A 23,387-nucleotide genomic window follows, 5' to 3' on the forward strand; every position below is an offset into this window, starting at 1 on the left:
TTCATTTCATGTATTTGCATCATCCTGTACCTCACAAGGCTTGGGCACATGCCCTTCCTCTTTACTTTAATGAAATATGACCTAATATACTTTTGCACTTTTTCTTTTTGTCCATTTTTTTTTTCTGTATGTGTATGCTAGGCACTATACTTGGGAATGCATTTTGACTACTCATTTTAATTTTGATCCAAAGATTTGACCAACCTTGCCAAGGCAATAAAGCTTGACTTTGAGATTCCACTGAAACCCAATTTCAAATATTGACAGACTTAATTTTGCAACTAAAAGACTCACTTTAGGGTCTAAGACTCCAATTAAAAATAAAGGACTCAGTTTTGAAATTTAAAGAATTTAACTAAAAATTAGGAAAACTCAGACTAAGATTAAGGACTCAATTTTTATTTTTATTTTTTGAAATTATGGGGGTTAATCCATAATTAAATTTGACATTAAGGGGCATTGACTCTAAATGGGACTCTAGCTTCTTCTTCTTCTTCTTCTTCTTCTTTTAAAAAAAAAAAAAAAAATTCCTAGGACTTGAAATAAAAATACTAGGACACAAGTATGAAATTCAAGGACTTGATTTTTTTTCTTTTTTTTTGTTGAAAAAGGGTTTCATTCAGGATTCAAAGCTAATTTTTCTACACCGGGTTTCCTTGGGGCGGCTTGGTTAAAATTGGGGTGTCTACATATAGATAGGTAATATCATAAGGCATGTGTAAGGTGCATAAGCTGCCACACTCAAGAAACCATAGGACACCTACAGAATGGTCGTTTTGACTCAGCCTCACTGGTATACCCTAAAAAATACTCAAGAAAATAGGTTCTGTCCTCATATGTGTAGAGGAGTGTCATGATCAAACATCCCACGTACTTTAAGGAACAAACGTTAAAAGTATGGAGTGAACTAGTCTCGAAAGGAATCCAGCCTATGCATGAGGTGTTGGGTCCTTCGCCCTAGTATCTTCTCACCTACTCGCCACATCCAACCAAGACCACCCTAGATCAACTTTATTCATAAACTTAGCGTGAATACAGCAAGTGCATTGGTAAGCTGAAGACTCTTTATATGTGTAATGGCATGGTGTTGTGCCCTTAGCTTGACCTTTTCAACATTCATTTGGAGGAGGTAAATATTTTTTATTTCTTTTGTATCTTTTTTTATTTCTTCTACTCATTCTTCATTTTCTTTCGTTTCTTGGTCAACTAGGACAATCATTGCAACCTTTGTTTTGTTGTCTTCATACCACCAATGGGAATTAAACTCGAACAAAAGTCCATGAACTCGGTCTATCTCTAGGGATGGCTTAGTCTTCACATCTTGAGTAGGCTACAAGACCTAAGCTTCTATCTCCCCACTTGATGTCACCTTCGGGAAAGCAAATACAAGAATAAGGACTAGTATACAAAGAATATCTAGAAAAGGGAAGTTAAGTATCAAAAACTTAGAGTTTGTCGTCAACAACTCAAGAAATGAACGTACGGCTAAACAGTACCTCACAAGGTGTCATAGTCTCCATGGTTGTTCTCTTAATTCTCTCAAAGAACCCTAAGTGCTACAAATCACATGTAAGTGCATTCTAGCCTTATGAGATACCATGTAAATACCAGTCGTTACACCATCATATTAACACGAATGAATCATTAGTTAATTATCCTAGTGTTTCAAAGCATAAATGGACCACATTATGTAAGACTAACACACGAGTAACTCATGACTTCGTTAGCGAGCATAATAAAATCATATAATGGTTAATCCTATGCATGTAACATGTAAGTGATATAAAAGTATATGAAGAGTGTAAATGGAGCAAGCAAGGCATAAAATAAACAATGTTTATTGAAAATTTTTTAAAGTTTGTCATTTTTGTGCTTTAAAATACCATGTAGTGTTTACCTACTCCGTAACCCCAACTTAAGACTTCAGTGTCCTCACTAAAGTGTAAAAAGAAATACCCTAGGAATCATAGGATATTACATGGTGCAATGGAGTTATCGACAGATGGTGGGTGACCGAAATTAGTCCAGATGACTAGGGGGCCTTCGGAGGTGAAAGAACGATGGAGGGAGGTCTAGCAACTAGGTTGATGGGGGGGCAGGGCGATGAGGATAGACCTTGAATGGGAACAAGCGGGAATAGGATGGTTGAGGGCTAACCATTGTTTTAAATGGCTTTTCATATTTCCAACCTAGTAGCACCCTACTAAGTGTTTGTTGCTTCTCGAAATTGTGGCCAGGGAGCTATTAACTTTTGGCCAGGTCACATGCCATCTCAGTGATGGCCACGACCATGGTCGAATCTCTCGGTATTTTCCAATCTCAGAACAAATCAAGGGCTAGACCGGGTCACCTTTGTGTGTGCTAGTTGCCCCTTTAGTTGCCTCCCCAACTTTACTCTAAAGACTCTAATCTTACTTAATCTAATGTCTACAACCTATGGACTCAAGAAGAAATTACAATATCTTGGGTTGCCTCCTGGAAGTGCTAAGTTTACCATCTTCAGCTAGATGCTTAGGGTTGCCTCCCGGAAGCGCTAAGTTTACCATCTTTAGCCAGACGTACTTAAGCTCATTTCAAACTCATCCTAATTCAAAGTTAAAGTTTTCCTCCCACTTTTCCTTGTCACACCCATTCTTGCTTACCCCCAACTTGTTTGCTAGACAGGAGATCGAGTCATGATGTGTAGAAGGTTGCTCAAAAGGATCCCCAATTCAGCTGTGGAGGGGTTCTCAGGCTGAAGTGCACTCTCCAAAGGGTCCCTCCACAGAATTGAGAGAGCTGCTTCCCCAATAATTTTATCAATCACATCTTTATCCACAGCTTGGATGACTTTAAGTGGATGTTGTGAAACATTAAATATGTTCAACCTATTTTTCTTGTCGCCCAATGATATGTCCCTAATCCCTATCTTGCATTGACTGCACGTATTAGCCGTGGCTAAGAATGGTAGATCCAAAATGATAGGAATCAAATTTGTGGAAGGCTCCATATCTAAGATAATAAAATCAATAGAGTAATGGAACTCTTCCACCTTGACCACTATATGCTTGACCATACCCTGGGGTTTCTTTATGGATCGATCAGTAAGACACAATGTGACCAGAGTGGGATGCAGCTTTCTGAGGTTAAGTTATTTGTTGACTGAGTACGAGAGGATATTCACACTTGCCCCTAAATCTAAAAGAGCCCTAAAAATGGTGCAACCGCCAATTACACATGAAATAATGGGTGAGCCGAGATCTTTTAGTTTAGGGAGGAGGTGCCCTAATATCATTAAGTCTATGTGCTCTACCTGCTTCACTAATTTGTCCGTATGCACCCTGGACTTTTGTTCCTGCGTTGACAAGTCCTTAAGGAACTCGGTGAAGACAAGTGATTGCTTGATACCATCTAGGAGAGTCTCGTCAACCCTTACTTGTTTAAACATATCCCATACGGACTCACTTGAGGGGTCAACGTTCGGTTCACATCCCTCCGTGTATTGTCGCTTTGGGTTCACTAAGGGCTGACTTGGCACTTTTCCTTCATCTCTCCGACTCAAATAAGTAGCTAGTTGCCCTAGGGTGGCTTCTAGCTTTGTGATGGACTGGGAGTGGGACTGAAGAAGTTTTTGATCTATTTGACGATCATCCTTAATGCTTTTAAAGGCTTTCAACACCGTCTCCTAGAAAGAATCGTATTTGGGTTGAGGAGGAGGTGGCTCCTGAAATGATGATGGTCTAGGGGTAGACATGGGATGATTCTAAGAATTGTAATGGTGAGAGGGTTGAGCATCTAAAGCTTATGGAGATATTTGGGATTGAAAACCCGAAGCTTGTTGGCTCTAGGAGAAGTTGGGATGTTTTTTTCACCTAAGGTTGTTTGTGTTGGAATAAGGGTCATTAGATGGCCTATCGTACCAATTATGGGTGGCTTTCACTTCCTCCTGTGCAACTTGTAAACTCCCTTAGGTTTGGAAGTGCATGGATCGGAGAGTCTATGAGCAACCACATTGTTCTACTTGGAATTCTCAGCTACGTTCTGAAAGAGAACCCAAGCCTCATTCTCATGCTTAGTGAGGAAAGTACCTTCGCACGATGCATCAACCATTAACCTATCTCTTTCAGCTAACCATTCATAAAAGGTTTGCACTAATTGCCACTTGGGGACTTGATGATGTGGACATTTACGAAGGAGGTCCCTAAATCGCTCCCAGGTCTCAAAGAAAAGTTCCCCATCCATTTGTGAAAAACTTGTGATAGCTGAAGTTGGTTTGTCTTCCCAATTGGGAAGTACTTCTTTAGCAATTCGTGTTGTATAGTGGCCCAGTTGGTTACCAAGTTCGGCTCTAAGGACATCAACCAATATTTGGCCTTATCCTTAAGAGAGAACGAAAAAAGCCTAAGACAGAGAGCATCGTCACTAAAATTAGGTATACGGATGGTGGAGCAAATCTCCAAAAACTCATCTAGATGTTGATAAGGATTTTCTTTAGAATTCCCATGATAGTTGGGTAGCATCAAGATGATAGAAGTCTTAATCTCAAATTGTGCCACTTGAGCATTTGGAAACCAGGTGCACGATGGTGACGTGTATGTATTAGGTACAAAATAGTCTCTAAGAAGCCGAAGGGGTTGCTCTCCCACCACAAGTAGGTGGGGATCTTGGGGTTCCGGGATCTGGTCAACGGGAACCGGTGGATGCTCGGCCATTGCTTTAAGTTTAGACAACTCTGCAAACTCAGGATTAGAGGTAGGTTTCTTAGAGAACCTACGGGTTCTTTTAATCTCAGGATCAAAAGGAACTATCTCAGGCTCCAAAGAACGCAAACCAAATATAAACACTTGAAGCACACAAATGTAAGACTTTAGAAACAACAAAAAAAAATAAAAGTGAAAAGAAAACAAGGGAAAACAAAGCAACAATACTCTAAAATGGGAATTAGTTTATAACCTTAGCCAAGTCTCCGGCAATGACGCCAAAATTTGGTAGGCCCACCAAGGCTTGGTCCTTAATTACGAAAAATAATATTTATAAAACATAACTAATCCCAAGTTCATTTGAAAGTGAGGAAAGTTGGGTGTCGATCCACAGGGACTTGAAGTACAGTTATCAAACCACTTCCAAATCAGTTTATCATAGCCTTGTGTACAAGAAAAGTAAAAAGGTGGTCTTTTACAATGAATGTGAAAAGGATGGTATTTTGCAGTGAGTGTGCTAACAACTACTGGAAAGCATATAAAATCTATGTTACCTTGCTCCTACAAAGCGATGCTTAGATATGAATCAGACGCTGGACATTGTGCCTCTGACTATGTTCAAGCAAATTTACATAAGAATACTAACCCGAGATTCTTAAGCCAAAGAAAAGAGGGTCATTAGAGGGCATAAGGTCGCAAGGGTGCACCAACCATCTAGAGTACAGTCGGGAACCGGAGTATACCCTGTCTCAACGATCATATGAACACCTCTGTGGATCCGTAGCCAACTACTTCTACCTAACTGAAACGGTAGTAGTGCTTCTCCTTACATGCAGCCTTTTATCATACACAAAGTAGTAAATCAAAAGCAGTTAAATGAAAGCAGTAAAGAGAAAGCAAGTAAAAAGATCAATCCTTTGTATTTGAATCATCTATCACTAACGACTGTTAGCACAACTGAATAATCATCTAATTTAACAAAGAAAATAAAAATCACTCCTTGTTTTTCAAGTTGTCTCTCACAAAAGGTTATCCCTACAACAAAGTGATGGCTCTCAATGGTGTTCTAGGCCTGTCACTAACCTAAACTAGGCCAAACTGGAACCCACAGCTCATGTTCATTGCGAATACTTATAGACTCTAGAGTTTACAAAGTTTGTTTCACAGTTTAGGAAAGTCTGCAACATATATTGCATAAAAGATCGTCACCATCGACCAAGTTGCTCCCATGCTCCTCTTGTGTGTTCCCTAGCCTTGACTCATGGGAAATCATGAATTTGAATCTTCAGTGTCAATGACTAAGTTGCACTTCAGGGTCTTTCTCGTTGAGTTGATGGTCAAGACTTGCAGGATGTTGATATTCAGGAATTCTTAGGAATTCAACATAGGTGCCCCTCAAGGTCTCTTGGTCGACCACTTGGTCAATGCTCTCAATATTTTTAGGCTCAGGAGACTTCAGTATCTCGCCTTAGTCACCCCTAATGGTCATATGGTCGACCACTTGGTCAACCCTTGTAGCATTTCGATCTCAATCTAAACTTCGGAGTCTGCAATAGAGGACTAGGTCACTCCTTGTGTTGTTGGTAGCATCACTCGATCGAACAAAGAGGTCCTCTTCTCTAATGCTCTGAGGCTTTGGGAGTTTGGCTGAGCATTTGACTTCGAGCTTTGTGTACTCCAAATACTCTTTAAGCTTCTCGTATTCCTAACTCCTTGGTTTTAACCTGTTTTCCTGAAAAAGACCAACAAACCTTGCATATCTTCAAACAATGATAACAATGGGTAAATACTTAATAAAATAAGGATAAACAAAGGTAGATGAGGGTCTAAAATCATGCATTTCAGGGACTAATCAGGAATTCAGTTATGCTTGCAGGTCCACCACCCATTGTTGAGATTGTAAGGAAACTTTATGCATCTTACTGACATTGTCTCCAAAGTAAGGTTGATGGCTACAAGCTAGAAAAAAACACACAGATAAGTAGTGTATGAGCAACAAAACACATATTTACAAACATACGAAACATATCCAGTAAGCCGCATGGTGGGTAGCAAACGTAAAAGCTTCAGGAAGCATCATCTTCAGTTTATAAGAGTCTTACGAGAGCACAACATGCCGAAGAGCAATACCAGAGATGACCAGATCATGCAACTTAGACGCCTCAAGAACAGAAGACAGAGGCAGAGGAGTAGGAATCTCCTCAGAAACTGCACAATCATCCTCCACCTAGAAAGATTCCCCTTGTGATGCCTTTTTTTCCTTGGTGCTTCCCTTCCTTTTCTTCTTCTTGGCTAGTATCTACTCGAACTCCATCCAATCCATGTCTAAAAAAGGAACAAACATCAGGATCATATATATGTATATATGGTAAGGCGGGAAATCTAGACTGTGAAAAGAAGTAAAGTGAGGACCATAGGGGATAAGACTAAATCCGCAATGCTTGAGATTTTTCTCTTTGAGCTGCTTGGTATAGGGGACGATTCCCTGACGAGCCTCGAGGCGGAGCTATTCAATGATGGCCTACTCAATAGGGGATAAGCTGGGGAGTAGGTGACGTTGTCGAGCTGCAAAGGTAGCAGAATTAGATGTGGAAGAAAAATGAAAATGAAAAAAAAAAAAGGAAGGATAGGATAAGATATATCATTATCAAGAGGGGTCGACCAAGTGCGAGGTCCATAAAAATTCAATTCCCTGGATGCAAAAAAAGAATCTGGACTTTCATTGATGTATGGAGTAAATGTCATGAGTGAAGAGCTTAAATTTTGGGAGGTAGTTAAAATAAAACACCTCCTTTTGAACAAAATACTTTCTCATCTCATGACATGATCGAAATAGCTTAACTGAAGGTTAGTGGGCCATGCGGATGAGAAGAGCCACAAAACACACCAAAGTAAGGTATGAGTTTGGGGCCAGCTGGATAGGTAATAAGTTGTAAAACCACAGAACATCGTAAATGAAATGATGAAAGGGCCACCTAAGCCTAGTCTCAAAGTAGTTGGCATACAAGTAGACTTCATTTGGACCACGTTGTAGGGCTAATTCTGACCCGTTGGGAACCTTGAGCCAGATGATACTCGAAACAAAGTATAGGCTACGCAAGCTCTGCAAATCATCGATAGAAAGACAAGATCTAGGATTCCTTATACTAACTACTATTAAAGAGTGAGCCTTAAAAGTTTACATTCTTTCAAAGGCTCCTAAAAGAAGCGTAAACAGAAAATGATACTTTTATTTCAATAGGTAATAGATTGAAAGCAATTCCTTTTCAGATTTTTCTTTTTTTAAAAAAAAAAAACCCACGAAGAATGCAAAGAACATAAAAGAACACTAAGAACACTATGAATAACATGTCAAAAATACACCCAAAAAAGCAGCAAAGTCCCAAATGTATGAATAAAGCAAGAAGAAAAAAAGGGGAAGGAGTCCCAATGGCGTGAATCCTAGTGGCGGGAATCCTAATGGCATGAGTATCGATGGTGGGAATCCTAACGACACATATCCCCAGTAGTGAAAATCCCAAAGGCGTGAATCTGAAACGATGGGAAATTTAAAGAACAACTCGGATCACCATGGCTCAACTGATGAGCACAGCTCATGAGACTCGAGAACTAGCCCACTCGATGAGCACAACTCATAAGGCAAACAAAGAGTGATCATTGCTTAGCAAAAATGGCCTAATTGATGAGCACAAATCATGAGGCCTAAAGACTTGCCCACTTGATGAGCATAGCTCATGAGGCAAACAAAGAGTGATCATTACTTAACAGAAATGGCCTAAGTGATGAGCACAACTCATGAAACCTCAAGACAAGGCCACTTGATAAGCACAGCTCATGAGGTAAATAAAGAATGGGCATCGCTCAGTAGAAACGACCCAATTGATGAGCACAACTCATGAGGACTGCGAGTTAGCCTACTTGGTGAGCATAACTCATGAGGAAAACAAAGAATGGGCATTACTCATAATGCGATAAAACATTCGCCAAGAATAATGCAATGCAGCTCGGATTGAGCCTAAAGTAGAAATAACCGGCTTGGATTGATCCTAAAAAAGAGATAACCGGTTTGGATTGAGCCTATAGGAGAGATAACCGGCTCAGATTAAGCCTATAGGAGATATAACCGGCTCAGATTGAGCCCCAAGTAGAGATAATCAGTTCGGATTGAACCTAGTTATTAAATCGTTGGTTCGAATAGTGCCAAAAGGAGAAACACCCGGCTCGAATTGAACCCAAAGTAAAGGTAATCGGTTTAGATTGAGCCTAGTTGTGAGACAGTCGGCTCTGATAAGGCCAAAAGGAGAAACACCTAGCTCGAATTAAGCCAAATGTACGTGAGTGCATCTTGCGACTTGGATTAAGTTGAAAAATAGAAAGCATCTGCTTGGATGGAGTCAAAATGAGAAACACACGGCTCGGAGGCTCGGATTGATCTAAACAAAGTGACAGTGCAACTCAGATTGAGCAATCGAGAACGCGGGTTGGATGAGTTGAACAGAGGGGCAATATGGCTTGGATTGAGCCAAATAGAGAGGCGGTCCAGCTCAGATTGAGTCTAATAGAGGGGCAGTCCGGCTCAGATTGAGCCGAATAGTGAATTGAGTGGAAAAGAGAATGTGGCTCAGATTGAGGCAAATAGAAAATGTGGCTCGGTTTGAAATAGCTGAAACATTTGAACTTTAGAAAACTTGTTTCAAAAATTCGAAACCAAATGAGAGCAACTAAACACCTCTGCCTAAACGACATGTTGGATTTAATATGATTATCATGAAAGGAAACAGTTATAATACCGCAATTGAAACCTCAACATAAATGTACTTAAGTCTTCATAACCCCCATAAGCACCATAATGCGCTCATCAATGTCGAATTGAAAGAGGGTCAACCTCTACCACTATAAAAGGGGACTCCGAGAGGAGTTAAGTATCTTATTCTCAATTACTTCTTTCTACTGTTGCAATCCAAAACCTCTCATAAGTCACTAACTTAAGCATCAGAGTGATCCCTAAAGTACACCCCGAGTCCTCCAAACCATTCACATTTGACTCTTTTTAAGTAGGTGGTCGCGGTCGAATGATCATTTACAAAAGTCGTTCGATTTTCGACAGCAACATTAATCAACCAAAGAATGACCTATATATTAAGATTGAATAATTTGCCAAATTGTTTCCCCTTGCAGTGACGATTAAAAATTTATTTGCATGGAAATCATTGACTTTGAACTTCACATCATAAACTTAGATTTGTATGAGTTATGAGCATAACATAGTATATGAATTTATAAGATTATGTGATCTCAGGATTTCATATTCATGATGCAAATCAACAAATCATTACTCTACAAAATATATAATATACATAGATGAGTTCTAATTTCTGACACATCCAGTACCCATATGGATCGAGAAGACAAGGCTACCGTGGTGTACCCTCCAGAGGGGTCGTGATGGATTTGATAACAAATGGGACACGTAGACACATGTTGAATAATGTGGGGTTGCTGAGAATAGACATGGCATATGGGGGTAGGTCAGCCAAACACGTCTGCCATCATGTCTCCGAACACATCTCGGCCCTTCCAAAGGCATCTAGACATGAAGTCCAGCTATCTTAGCTTGCTACGTAACACCACCCCATCCATCCATATGCTAATTGAATGAATGGATCTGTATCTTCAAGGCATATGATGTATATGTCAGCTACAGCGTGGGACACAATCCAATAAACGAATCACAACAGATGCATGGACATGCACCTACGTAGGTATATTATCTATATACTTGTATAGTTTAATGGTTTGTGTATATAATAAACATTTGGTAGGGTGGGTGTTGTGAGCTGTTGTGATTCATTGTGTCATATTAATACATTCGCCCCACGACTTTTGGTAGGGTAGGTGTTGTGAGCTGTTGTGATTCATTGTGTTATATTAATACATTCGTCCCATGCCGTGGCTGACCCACGGCAAAGCGAGGTCATGTCCTTCAATACTATCTATTTTTATGTGCATGGGTCAGGTAGGTTAAAAGTAAAGTTAGTTCTAATTCACTTTGATAGATTATGAAGTGAGATTATATTTTTTTGAAGTATTAGTATGATTATTCGATCAATTCTTCTTATTTAATGATATTATTTTAAACACTTTATATGCAAATCCTGTTAGGTGCAGTTGATATGGTAATTGACCAAAGGGTCATGCTAATCCAAACTGAGTTTTATTCACAAATCAAATATACCATAGGAGTTTGTGCTCAAAAGCTCAATTTTATATGACAGATTGCGATGAGGTTTTGTAAAGTGGACCCAAACGTGTTAATTATATCTTCTTGAGATGAAAATTCAAACATTTAAGCAAGATGGAATCAAATTACATATTGCAAGTTTTTGAATTGACTTGGATTTTTTCCTTTTTCTTGAGTCAAAAAAACAAAGAATGTTGTATTGGAATTACTCAAAAGGGTAACCTATCCTCTTAATTACTTAAATTCAGTGAAACTAAGAGTCAACACAAATGAATATATAGCCTATCCTGAAATGATCAAATCACGTTCAAGTGTTCCCATTGACAAAAATTAATGGCATCTTGCTTGCATGCTATGTATATGACACACGGTTTTTTTTTTTTCGCATACCCAGAGGGTTACGTGCATGGTTATCTCTTTCCACAGTTTTGCAGATTGAAAAGCTCACCAGATTGAATCAACGACAAATACATCATGTCAAACATGAAATATATATATATATATATATATATATATTATGCTGTCCGTGTACTTGGCTTCACTCAAATTGAAGCGTGAATGTTAATGGGTCATCAGAGTGGACAAGCTAAAGAGTTGGTGTAGCAACAAGCACTAAATTAATAATTTGGATAAAGAAACTGATCGATTAGAGAAAGAGAGGATAATTTCTGTCAACCACCATGCGTCGGCCTGAGTTATAACATCAGCTGTCCAATTGCTTAGCTTCTTCGTCTCTTAGACGTGACTTGTCACGGCGTTAGGCGTGAAATATTATGCGTTCAGGAGGAACTACCTTTTTGACTCTTTTTGCTGGCTAGCTAGCTGCTTTGCTAATTCCTAGTCATGAAATTAACATCATACCCAGCAGCATCATGTGCTGATGCATCCTATAATTACTGCTTTCCAAAACAGATTAACGAGATTCGATGTGCAGATTATTCCTACTGGTTTGAAATATTTTAGGTCAGTTTTTGCGTGCTGCGAATAACCTTTCTTAGTGGGTGCAAATGGAAATTAAAAGGAAGATTGGAAAGAAAAAATGGACTAGCTAGGTGAAAGGTCCAAGTCACCTCGGCAGAAACAGAACAAGAATAGAAATAAAGACGAAGAAGAACAAGAAGAAGAGGAAAAGATGTCAAATTGAAGTGCACAAAAAAGGGTTGCAAAGAGAAACAGAAGTGATAGGGAATGAATGACTAGAGAGAAACATAAAGGTAGAGAGGAAAATGACAAAACCAAAAGAATGAGGGAATGCAAACAGGAGGAAGAAGAAGAAGACTAGCAACATGTATACATTAGATGGCTAAGATAATGAACTTAAAAATTATATTTTTAACATAAAAATAGTGAAGAAAACCCTGAAATTCACAAAAATCACAAAAAATCAAAGACAAAAAATTGGAGAAATCACAAAAAATGTAAATGTTGATTGTGGCTTATATTGGTTATCCACTTGAAATATATTGTGACTCGTATTGGTTTTCCACTTGAAATATATTCTAAATGGGATGTTTTATGTGAAGGGTCCCATCGCCATGATGCATGAAACCTCCCTCTCATTTAAATTCTAGAGATGGGGCAAATTAAAGCACCACCATGATATGATATGATAATTTGAGTTAGGATGCACATAATCATTTTATTGTTTTATGTAGATATTTTGGGGGTTTTACATGCAAACAATATTACACATGCTTGTAGCATAGGTTTGAAACCTTAAGAGAGTTTTCATCACTATATAATGAAAGTTACACAAAGTTTCAAGGACATAGGCATGCTGCCAAACCACACTAATTGTGCATCTATCTGTGCATGTATTGGAGGTTAAGGGAAAGCCCCCATAACGGTTTTACAAAATTTTGAGGTGTCAACAATGGCACTGCAAGTGGTGGTTATGGTGATAATATGAGAGAGACATTTGTCTTTTAAGATTCTTGCGAAGGAATTAAGAGATTGAGTGTAGATCGAAGTGAAATACATAGAAGATGTTGTGCCAGGCACCCCACTTATGCCAAACACCAATACTACAACTATTGCTACGTCCTCGGGCGCCGATGATCAATCCACTACTTCTTGACAAAGTACAACGTTGAGGTGTGTTTTAAAAATGAAAAGTTGAGCTCTTTATATAACTTCAACCTCAAGTCTAAAAAATACTTCTCTTCAAATGTGGGACAAATAATATATAAAATTCAAAACAACCTTTTATACTAAGGTGTAAGTATTCTACCAATGTGGGACAAAAAAACAACAAATCTCCACCTTGACGATAAATTTAACAAAATTTTCAGTCACCAACATTTTCTGGAGTTCCACATCATCGGCGCCTTCCAAAAATACTCAGATTTGCAGGATATTGATCAAGTCCAAACAATGTTTGAACTTGATTGTTGTCACAATCTTGATCAACAAATCTGCAGGATTTTCAATTGTAGCAATCTTCTAAAGAAGTATCTTGCCTCCATCAATAATATCCCGCATAAAAGGAAACCGAACGTCGATGTGCTTCATTCGTGCATGGTAGACTTGGTTCTTTGCCAAGTGAATAGCACTCTAGCTTTCACAGAATACAACCATGTGCTTCTGAACAATTCCCAAATTTTCAAGTAAACCCTGCAACCATATAGCTTCCTTAACAGCCTCCGAAGCTGCCATGTACTCTGCTTCTGTTGTAGACAAAGCAATGGTAGACTGTAAGGTAGACCTCCAACTCACTGGACCATTAGCAAATGTAAAAATATATCCAGTAGTTGATCGACGTTTATCCAAATCACCTGCAAAATCCGAATCCACATATCCAACAACACGTTGATCAATAGTATTATTTTTCTCAAATACTATACCAATATCAATCGTATTCATAATATATCTCAAAATCCATTTCACAGCTTGCCAATGTCCTTTACCCGGATCATGCATATACCTGCTCACCATACTAATAGCTTGTGAAATATCAGGTCTAGTACAAACCATTGCATACATTAGACTACCAACAGCACTTGCATAAGGAACCTGTGACATATACTTATGTTCCTCATATGATTTAGGAGATAAAGCAGCACTAAGTTTGAAATGAGGAGCAAGAGGAGTGCTTACTGGTTTTGACTGCTCAGACATGCCAAAACTCTGTACTACCTTCTTCAAATACTGTTTCTGAGACAAACTAACTCTTCCTCTCATTCTATCTCTACAAATCTCCATGCCAAGTATCTTCTTTGCTTCACCAAGATCTTTCATCTCAAACTTTTGATTTAACTGACTTTTCAACTTATTGATTTCTTCCCTATTCTTTGAAGCTATCAACATATCATCAACATACAAGAGTAAATATATAAAAGATCCATTTTGTAGTCTACGAAAATAAACATAATGATCATGTTTATTTCTAATGTACTTCTGACCCATCATAAACTGATGAAATCGTTTGTACCACTGTCTTGGAGACTGTTTTAAACCATACAATGATTTACCCAGTTTACATACCCAATTTTCTTTTCCAGCAACCTGAAATCCATCTGGCTGAGTCATATAGATTTCCTCTTCCAAATCACCATGTAAAAATGCAGTTTTTACATCGAGTTGAACTAGTTCAAGATCAAATTGTGCTACCAAAGCCAACAAAATTCGAATGGAAGAATGTTTAACAACCCGAGAAAATACCTCATTATAATCAATGCCTTCCTTCTGTGTGTAGCCCTTAGCTACCAATCTAGCTTTGAAGCGAACATTATTTGCATCTGGAAATCCTTCTTTCTTTACATAAATTCATTTACAACCAATTGCTTTCTTACCCTTAGGTAGTTGGGCTAGCTCCCAAGTCTAATTTTGATGAAGAGACTGCATTTCTTCATCCATTGCTTTTTCCACTTGTCTGATTCAGAGTTCCTCATTGCTTCTTTGAAAGTGTAAGGAACATTGTCATCCAAACTGGAAGTGCATAGGCCACCATATCAGTGTACCGAGCAGGTTTTTGAATTTCTTGTCTTGGCCTTTGAGAAACAATTGATTCTTGTTGCTGTGAAGATTCTCGAATTGAAATCTCCTCTTCTTGTACACTATTCCCCACCGTAACTGGAGAGTTAACTTGTGTAGTCTCATTTCTCACTGGGTTTCCCAAAATTGTCTCAACCTCCACTTGTTGTTGAGTACCACTGGTCTTCTCTTCAACTCGTGACTCCTTGCGTATTGTTTTCTTCATCATCGCAAGTTCATCAAAAGTTACATCTCTACTTAAAATTATTTTTTTCGTCTCTAGACACCAAAGACGGTATCCTTTGACTCCTGCACTTATCCCCAAGAATATTGCTTTCTTGGCTCTTGGATCCAACTTAGATTCTTTAACATGATAATAAGCCATAGTACCAAATACATGTAAAGAATCATAATCACTAGCAGGCTTTCTAGACCATACATCATAGGGTGTTTTTCCCCCTATTGCAGATGATGGTAGACGATTGACGAGATGACACGCATATCTAATAGCCTCAGCCCAAAACCTTTTGTCTAACCCAGCATTAGACAACATACATCGAACTTTCTCCAGCAAAGTTCGATTCATACGCTCTGCCACCCCATTCTGCTGTGGTGTATTTCGAACTGTGAAATGTCGAGCAATACCTTCATCCTGACATACCTTCATAAACGGGTCACTCGTGTATTCACCACCATTATCTGATCTGAGCCGTTTAATCTTTTTGCCAGTTTGAGTTTCAACTAATTTTTTCCATTTAAGGAAAATATCATACACTTCATTTTTATGCTTCATAGAATACACCCAAACTCTTCTAGAAAAATCATCAACAAAAGTGACAAAATAATGCATACCACCCAACGAAGCCGTTTTTGTGGGCCCCCATACATATGTATGGATGTAGTCTAAAATACCTTCAGTCTGGTGGATTGTTGTGCCAAATTTCACTCTAGTTTGTTTTCTCAGAATGCAATGCTCACAAAATTCAAGTTTGCACACCTTTGCACCTTTTAAAAAACCTCGCTTAGCTAATTGTTGCAAAGATTTTTCTCCTGCATGTGCTAATCACATATGCCATAACTTGGTTGTATCTGAACCTGCATCTTTCTCAGAAACAACAGCTGCTGAGCCAATAACTGTACTACCTTGTAAATAATACAAGTTATTTTTCCTTATTCCTTTCATCACCACCAGGGCACCTGATTTAATCTTTAAGGTTCCATCTTTCAAAGTGATAGTGAACCCTTTAGATTCTAAGGCACCCAATGAAATCAGATTCTTCTTTAGACTTGGAACATACCTAACATCAGTCGAGGTCTTAATAGTTCCATCTTGACATTTCAATTGTATTGATCCTATTTCAGTTGTTTTACAAGTATTATCATTTCCCATAAAAACAACCCCACCATCTAATTCTTCAAAATTAGAAAACCATTCCCTATTGGGACACATGTGATAGGAACAACTAGAATCCAAAATCCACTCACCAAAATAATGTGACGAAGATGTTCCAACAAGAGAAAAATCTGACTCACTTCCATCATCATTGGCTATATTGGCATTAGAATGTGCTTTGCCCTTATTCTTCTGCTGTAATTTAGGATAATCTTTCTTCCAATGCCCTCTCTCATGACAAAAGGCGCATTCATCTTTAGCAGGTCTCCCACGAGATTTACTCCTCCCATGAGATTTACTCTTCCTTCCAGGCATATGACTCTGAGAACGTCCCCTTATTGTTAGTGCTTCTGCTGTTTCCTTATGAACCCTCTGATCCTTCTTTCTGCATTCAGTATTAATCAATGCAGTACAAACAGCATCATAAGTAACTTTATCTTTCCCATACAATAAAGTGGTGGTCAAATGTTCATACTCATCAGGGAGAGAATTCAGTAACAATATGACTTTATCCTCATCTTTCACCTTTTCATCCAAATTTAACAAATCGGCCAAAATTTTTTTGAAAGCATTTATGTGGTCATTAATCGAAATACCTGGTTTATACTGGAAGCGAAACAATTTCTTTTTCAAATAAAGCTGATTTTCTAGACTCTTGGTCATAAATGTATCTTCCAATGTCTTCCACAATTTCTTTGCAGATGTCTCCTTCATAACACAGTATTTCTGATTTTTGGCGAGATATAGACGAATCGTACCACATGCCTGACGATTGATCTTTTCCCAATCTCTGTCAACCATATCTACCGGTTTATCATCCAAAGCAATATCTAGTTCTTGTTGATACAAGATGTCCATCACTTCACATTGCCACATACCAAAATTATTGGTACCATCAAATTTCTCCACCTCAAACCGAGCATTAGCTATCGTCTTCGATGATGATGTTGAAGTCGAATGGGTTGCAGTTCATGTGGACAGAGTTTCTTCTACTGCTGCACTAGTTTCTACCATCTTCTATATATTCAATAGCAACCAACAAAGCAAAAGGCCTAGGATGAATAGTACGTACCAACTGTGTCTACTCTGTTTTATCCTATGAAATTCCACTTTGACCAGGCCGACCTCCAAGGAGCGACTGAGCCACAATGGTCTCTGAGCACTTGCTTAGACAAGGTCTTTCTTAGGCATCAAACGTGAAATCAAGGATCCTAACAGAGGAACACCTCCGTATCAACACTATTCAACCTAGCTCTGATACCAATTGTTGTGCCGGGCACCCCACTTATGCCAAACACCAATACTACAACTATTGCTACGTCCTCGGGCGCCGATGATCTATCCACTACTTCTTGACAAAGTACAACTTTGAGGTGTGTTTTACAAATGAAAAGTTGAGCTCTTTATATAGCTTCAACCTCAAGTCTAAAAAACACTTCTCTCCAATGTGGGACAACTAATATATAAAATTCAAAACAACCTTTTATACTAAGGTGTAAGTATTCTACCAATGTGGGACAAAAAAACAACAGAAGAAACCCCCTCCCCCCTCCCCTTTTTCTTTTCTTTAAGTTCTTAATTGGTTGAGTTGTATCGGTTGCAACAAACTTGACCAAATGAAGTTGTTGTATCAACGTGTTACCAATCATAGCAACCTTGTTTTAGCCACTAGTTTGATTGGCATGTAGTTCGATCAAAGCCACTTTGTTTCAGTTGTTGAATGTGACAAGTGTCATTGATTGAAACCATTTTTATTTTATTTTTTACTAAAGGAGGGCGGTACCTCCATTTATTTATTGAATACAAATCCAAACAAAGTTAAATAAGAAACAAATCTAAACAGGTCTATAAAAAATCAAAAATAATAAAAATAAACTAAAATTAAAAAATTAAAAAAATCTAAACCAACCAAACAAAAACTGAGAGGTTGATCTAATGACGAAACGAAATGAGACCCAACATATCCACCCAAAGGACACCTTTCAGAGAACGTGGTAAAAAATGTTGTTCTTCATAGATGAGTGATTGAAACCATCTTGTGTTTGACCATTAGATGAACTACCACACATCACTCATCACCAATCTCCTGCTTCAATTGCTAATGTCAACACAATATCAATGGATGATCCCTAGCTAAGCATCTGTTGGAATTGGTGCATTCCCAAGAGGGGGTTGAATTGGATATTTAAAAATTCCTCCTAAATTTGGTCCGAATTCCATAACTAGTATTACACAAACCTAAGGTCTTTCTATATATTGATAAACCCAATCAATCTCAATAGTAAAACATAAACATTCAAGTGCTAGTTTTTGAAATACGAAAATTAAAAGCAAGCACAAGAAATGTTAACGGGGTTCGGCCAATTGTGCCTACGTTCCCACCTAAGCTCGCAAGCCCAAGGATTACCATTATTACTCACTTAACAAGTAGAATGGCACTGTTTACAACCAGGTCAAATTACACCAGGGCTGACCTTAACCTTACAAGTTCTCCTTACAAAGCGAAGAAGGCCCTACCAATCCTTACGGGCTAGATCAATGCCCCCTTAGGTCATGCCTGGAATACAACAGACAATTTAAATTTGCATACAATTTTAAAGCTTTTAAACACAAGCAGATTTGTACTGATACAACATAGTATAATCAATGCACCTCAAATAGATAAGAACTATAAGCTCAGTGCAACGATGTGTAATAACACTCACTCTAATGTCAATAGGTAATTAATTGCAAGAGTGTATTTTCAAACAATCTTTCAAACAATATACCAAAGTATCTCAATCACAAGTATGGTTTCAAAGATATCCAACAAGTGTAATTAAAATATCTCAAAAATCTAGCAAAAGAGATATTTGTAGGATAAGCTTGTCAAAATAATTTTTGCACAATCAAAACAAAAGTTTAATGATTAATACAATAATGATGCAAAGACTCACTAGCTAAAAGTTTTCCCCACACAACGATTTATTAATTAAACCGGGGGGGAAAACTTTGGTTAAACTCTCAATCATAAATCAAATACACAATCAATATAATGAGAGTTCTAGCAAGTGAGACAATTTAAAATCACTCAAAGATACTTTGATTTAGCAAAAGGAATGACAAATGATGAGTGTTTTGGCTTTGGGTATGAAGAGGGAGTCTCAAAAATTTAGAAAAAATTTTAGCTAATCATATCTTAATTTTGAAAATGAGCACACATTTATAGAAATACCCAAAATTATGACCGTTGGAGACATCAAAAGAATTATTAAAAATTTTTTAAATGAGTTTAATAAAAATAACTCTGATTTATCCTAATTAACCCGCTGTAATTTTTTTCCAACCCGAGAGTTGCAGTCAACTGAACCTAGATTCGGTCGCCCGAACAAACACAAAAGGAAAAGTGTATTTTGAGGTTTGGGTGCCTGTAAAATAGTTTAATTGACTAAAAAAGATAATTTTCCAACCTGCTCGAGGCTCAGTCATCTGGGCATAAGTTCAGTCTGCTAAACTTGCGCATTCCATCACCCAAGGCCAAAATGACCGTGAAGTTCGGGTGCCCTGGTTGTTGGAAAAGTCCTCAGTATAAGTTCGGTCAATTGAGAACGCTCAGTTCTTTTCGGTTTAGTCACCCAAAGTCAGGTCAATATTTTGACTATCCAATGGTTTGGTCGACCGAGGCGTTTTCGACACCAAGGTTCGGTCGCCCGAATCCTTTATCATTTTAGGACCTAAGTTAAATTTGTACCCCTGATTGCATAGATGATAGTGGGGACTTATTCTAAGTGTCTGTGCAAGGTCCTAGGGTCTTTCTAAGGTCTTTTTACCTATACCCAAAAATCCGGTGTCGGCCGACCAAGGGTGATCCCTAAGGTTATTCAACGGTCTTGAGCTTGTAGAATCTTACATGCATAATATGCATCAATTATTACAAACTATTGGAATTTAAATAATATTACAAACCCGAATAAAAATAAAAAAGAAATTAAACACTTTGGGTCTTCTTTTTCTTCAAGTCAATATGTGCCGCCATATAATTTCGTCTATATGATCATACACACAAACTTGGCAAACATTAAATACCAAAATATTTTCCATAATCAAAACAAGATATAACCCATAAGGTCAACAGCATCGACTATGTATTATCCCTTATCCCGCAATTGATGTTGTTGGTACTATTGCAACATTCCGAAGAAAAGGGTCTAAAATGGCGAGAAATAATAATATTATAAGTTTGATGGAGTCGCCACTAACCTGTTATTTTCCTAGGTGTGGTTAGCTCACTTTAATTACTAGTTGTTGATTGGTCTTTAGACTAATCCTAAGGTTAAGGAACCAATAGCCTGAATCTGCATTTACCAGAGTTGGGATTGGCAGTTCAGTTATACTAAAGGAAGGTACTAGCAGCCCCTACACACCCGTTCTGCAAATGACACCTAATTAATTATGAATTATCCCAAAACTGAATATAATGATCTTTAATTAACTCCTCAAGAAATAAATAAATATTTAAAATTTAAAAATAAAATTTGAAATATGGTGCGATTTAGGAATGTTGATCTAATAAGACTTTTAAATAAGGGGATTTTATTAGATAAATCCCTCTCAGAACTAATATAGGTGAAGTTTGAAATACCTCTTTACCATTTGTTTAATCATTGGGATACACACACACACACCAAAAAAAAAAAATACATATAGATAATAAATTCAGCAAATTTGGTCAAAAGAATCTTAAAAACATTCCCAATTTTTTTAAAATTTATTTGAGACTTTTTTGAAATTTTTTCCACATTTTTTCTAAAATTTTTGGGGATTTTTAAAGAGTTTTTCCTTCATTTTTGATATTTTTATTTTTCTATTCTTTTTCATACCAGAGTCAAAATAACTCAAATAATTTTTTTATTTTTTATTTTTTCCCAATTTTTAAAAATTAAAAATTAATTTTAAAATTAAATAAATGAACTAGCGGTTCGAAAAAAGTCAAACCAATCCAATCGGTTTGAACCAAGTCAGTGGCAGATTGGGAAATGATTGTTGGCCACATTTCAACTAACAATGGTGACACATGACACTATTTATTTATTTATTATCTTTTTTTCTTTTGAATTTTCTGTAGCAAGTTGACATCAACATGATGTCACCTACCATGTGGCAAAACGTGGTTCAAATCTAGGTTATTGGTTCGAGATATGGGTATTTGGGTCAGGATCAACATTCGGGATTGAGCATTCTAAATTTGGGTCAAATACCCGAATTTTATTTGATATATATTGTAAGGAAAGAAATTATTTTATATTATATTAAAACACTAACTACATAATTTGAAACTCAACATTTGCTAAAAAAAAATTAAAAGAAAACAATGTGAAATTAACTACTAACATGTTGTTTTGAATTCTTCACAAAGCAATTGTTCTTATTACCGAGCCTTCTTGAACTCTTCCACTGCTGCTTCTGCCTTCTGAAAGTGTGTCAATAGTGACAGTTGCTAATCGTTAGTAAAAGTAAGACAATAGTGACGTTGCAAATCGCTGCTAAAAGTTAACAATAGTGACGGTTTCCAAACCATCACTAACGGTAAGCTTTTAGTGACGACTTTCAGCCTAAAAATAGTGTCAGTTATAGTGACAATATTACACTTTTAGTCATGGTCCGTCTTCATCACTAACACTTTTACGGAAATTTTTTGAAAATTCCCCAACTCTCTTGGATTTATTTTTTAAGTATTTTGAGATTTTCTGAATATCTTTTTGTTAATTTTGCTTGACATATGTTGCGTCATCCCCGTGCTTCATGTGCATGTGCATGTGCAACTCTCATGTGATGAAAATCGAGGACAAGATACTTACACCTCATTTAGTTATCTAACTAAAGGATACTTAGTGTAGGAGAATCACATCATATTCACCCTGTTACCGTATTATACTGCCCGATTTTATGTACATGTTTCCATGTTTTCTTTATTTGCTCCCTTTCTTATTTTTGTTGACCATACGTATGATATATTCAATGAAGAATCCCCAAATATATATCATAGCATGCTTCTAGGCTTCCTAAGGAGAGAGAGAGAGAGAGAGAGAGAGAGAGAGAGAGAGAGAGAGAGAGAGAGAGAGAGAGAGAGAGAGAGAGAGAGAGAGAGAGAGAGAGAGAGAGGTCTTTCTTTGTGTAGAACCTCTCAATATTATAAAGCATGGTAAAAAAATAAAATGGTAAAAAGTTTAAAATCAATCCACTAGCATATCTCACAAGTTATGTAGATGCATGCTTTTAGGATGTTGGGAATATATTTAATCCATAAAATCTAATAACCCAAGATCATCATGTTATTCAATTCAGAAAAATTAAATGCGGAATAAATACCTAGATCCATAGATGTGTTTGATTTGATTGTCCAACAGCCTTTAGTGAAGAGTTTTGATCTTCAATAGTCAAATCCCTAAGTGTCTCACTTGTGTTCTTCTCTTTAGATGAGGAAAAAAAAAAAAAAAAACGTGAAATTGTTTTTTATTTGACTTGGGGACCATAACCCTATTATGTTTTCTTTATATATTAGGTTAATTTTAGAAGCTCATTAGTCCTAAATTAACTTAGTATTAGGCTTCTACACATTGCAAAACTCATTCCCAATAGATGTTAAAATAGCCCAATAAAATAATTGTTCTTAAATATGTGAGCCCACTATAGGAAATAAAAATTCCTAACAATCTCCCACTTGGGTGACACATAAATATCGAAAACAATTATATCAGCCAAACCTTAAGTGTTGACAATATGGCTATTATCCTTATAACATCTCCTTAATTCAATCTTGTTCATCTCATATGCTAGCATGGGATCAAAGCAGCATTTGTTACACTTATATTCATAACTAAACCCATCAATGTTCATCATACTAATATATTCAATGGCATAGATCGAGTATGGATGTGTAGTATGGTAGTATGCATGCTTCTTAACCTTAACATGCATATCCCAACTGGTCTGACCTTATTCCTTATGAGATCAACCTTAGTTCCTTAATTTTTAGGGCTTCCAAATGGAACATAACATTCAGAGTCACGAATACATAAAAAAAAAAATGCATTCCTTTATTACTTTATTTTTGTAGAAAATA

General features: G+C 37.3%; 1 non-coding gene across 1 annotated transcript; it reads left to right on the top strand.

Annotated features, from left to right (window-relative positions):
• Window positions 1–4,147: 4,147 nt before the first annotated feature.
• LOC131161070 (small nucleolar RNA R71) lies at window positions 4,148–4,249 on the top strand. The gene has a single exon (XR_009138231.1). It is a non-coding gene; the product is annotated as a small nucleolar RNA R71 (small nucleolar RNA).
• The last annotated feature ends 19,138 nt before the right edge of the window (window positions 4,250–23,387 follow it).

Source organism: Malania oleifera, chromosome 7, assembly GCF_029873635.1.
Source record: "Malania oleifera isolate guangnan ecotype guangnan chromosome 7, ASM2987363v1, whole genome shotgun sequence".
Taxonomy (NCBI): domain Eukaryota; kingdom Viridiplantae; phylum Streptophyta; class Magnoliopsida; order Santalales; family Ximeniaceae; genus Malania; species Malania oleifera.